We start from the raw sequence: 2,538 nt of genomic DNA on the forward strand, positions 1-2,538 counted from the left end.
AGCGAAACCCTAACCTCTCTCTCCGAGATGCCGCAAATAAGCTGGGTGTATCGTCTACAACCGTGCATCGAGCCAAAAAACGAGCCGGACTATCGACTTACAAGAAGGAAGTGACTCCAAATCGCGATGATAAACAAAATACGACGGCCAAAGCGCAATCCCGGAGGCTATACAGGACGAAGTTTGACTGCGTGGTAATGGACGACGAAACCTACGTCAAAGCCGACTACTAGCAGCTTCCGGGACAGGAGTTTTATACGGCAAAAGGAAGGGGAAAGGTAGCAGATATTTTCAAGCACATGAAACTGTCAAAGTTCACGAAAAAAAATCTGGTTTGGCAAGCCATCTGTACCTGTGGCTTGAAAAGCAGTATTTTCATAGGTTCCGGGACTGTCAACCGAGAAATTTTCGTGAAAGAGTGTTTGAATAAACGTCTTCTGCCTTTCCTGAAGAAACACGGTTGTTCCGTACTGTTTTGGCCGGATTTGGCATCTTGCCATTACGGTAAAAAGGCCAAGGAGTGGTACGCCGCCAACAACGTGCAGGTGGTTCCCAAGGACAAGAACCCTCCCAACACGCCAGAGCTCCACCCAATTGAGAAATACTGGGCTATTGTAGGGTTACCATCCGTCCCGCAAAAGCGGGACATATCCCGCTTTTTTGGAAAATGTTCCGTCGTCCCGCTTTTTACTCAAAATGTCCCGCTTTTTTTGATTAATTTTGCTTTATCAATATTGTACGTCACACAAATAAGATGCTTGCTTTTGCTTTGATCCCTTATTTCTGTGGGAATGATCTTTCAAAATTTTCTACGCAAGTCCTTTCATTGTCAGATTTCTGAGACATTGAATTTAAATTTGTGAGAAGAACTGATTTTCCATTAAAAATATGTCATTTGCTTTGCATTTTTTCTTTGTCAAGCTCATTTGAGTATATGACAGTGACACATTGGGACACGCCTTATGATTCATACTATTTTTCTATTTTTGAAACTGGTGAAAATCACATGTAAATCAATGTAAAAAAAGCATTTTCTTTATTCAAAATAACATTTATGCAGTTCAGTGTTCAAAATTGAAAATTTGTACACTGAAAACAGTATCGAAAAGTGCTACATTTCAGCACGAACAAATTTATGTTGAGTTGTTTTTTAATAAATGAATTTTCAAGGGATCGTTGTGAATTTGCATAAAATTGTGTATGCAACTCGTTGCAAAACTCGTTTTTTTAGCACTCGACGTAATTATCCGACTCAGTAACCCTCGTTGGATAAATTTACGACTCGTACTGAAAAACCACTTTTTGCAACTTGTTGTATGGCAAAACTTATTTTCAGTATATAGACAAATTTCTTAAAAGATCTCATTTTGAGTAATGCCAGTGATAGATTAGTGAAAAATGACACACTGATTTCGCACTTAAAATAGATTCTGGAGAATTATATAATATAATTTTGAAATCTTCTCAATCTTGAAACGAAGCTGATGTGACTTTCAAAGTGAAAAAAAAATTGTGCTACTAAATATAGTGGAACTCTTTTCACAAACCAGAAATTTCAAGCTTATGAACATATCATAATCAATCAGTGAATGCCTACATTTAACAAATACAAAAATTGATTTCTTTGTATAAATCGTTAGCTGAATTTTCACCTAATAAGAGCCTTATCAAAGCATTTGTTTAGTCATGACATTCAATAGCAAGTATGTTAATTATCAAGAAAATATCTTGACATTTTGTAAAACAAAAAAAAACCGCTTGTAATGCTGTAAATTTGTTCACCATTTATTTAATTATTGTTTCAATCAATGTTGTTTTAACGTCTTTGTGTCGTTCGCAATTTTTTTACCAACGCAAAGGCACTGAAATGTTTCAACTTTGTTCTATGTTTACGACAGGTTGTGAAATCATAGACGTTGGTTCGGAAGACAGATGTTGTATTGACTGAAATATGCCTCCATTATCGATTTATAGAATTTTATACTTAAGTAAAAAAGCACCGCACTTTTAGAGAAGGAAAAAAACATATCACATATGTTACATACATTTCATGACTTTTTTAAACAAATTTTTAAAATGTCCCGCTTTTTTCGGCTATGTCCCGCTTTTTCCCTCAAAATGTCCCGCTTTTTTCAAAACCATCTGGCAAGCCTAAGCTATTGTCAAGCGGAACCTAAAGAAAACCAAAAAAACTGCTATGGACGAGTAGCAGTCCAAGGCAAACTGGCTTTCTGCGGCGAAGAAGTTGGACAAGGTGGCTGTACAAAATCTGATGGCAGGGGTTAAGCGTAAGGCCCGGCAATTCGGATTTGGAAAAGCGGGAGCCTAACTGAATATTTTTCTGAATTTTATACTAATTAAACTTGAAAAAGAAATTTAATTTGATTTTTTGAATAAACAGTTTCACCGATTTACACGCGTTTTCCCTTGACCAAATTTTGACCGTATCACCCTTTAAATACAAATTTTTTAGAAAATTTAGATTTCTAAGGAAACTCTCAAATTTGAAACAATGATGACAATAATGACTGAATCTGT

Source organism: Uranotaenia lowii, chromosome 1, assembly GCF_029784155.1.
Source record: "Uranotaenia lowii strain MFRU-FL chromosome 1, ASM2978415v1, whole genome shotgun sequence".
Classification (NCBI taxonomy): Eukaryota; Metazoa; Arthropoda; class Insecta; order Diptera; family Culicidae; genus Uranotaenia; species Uranotaenia lowii.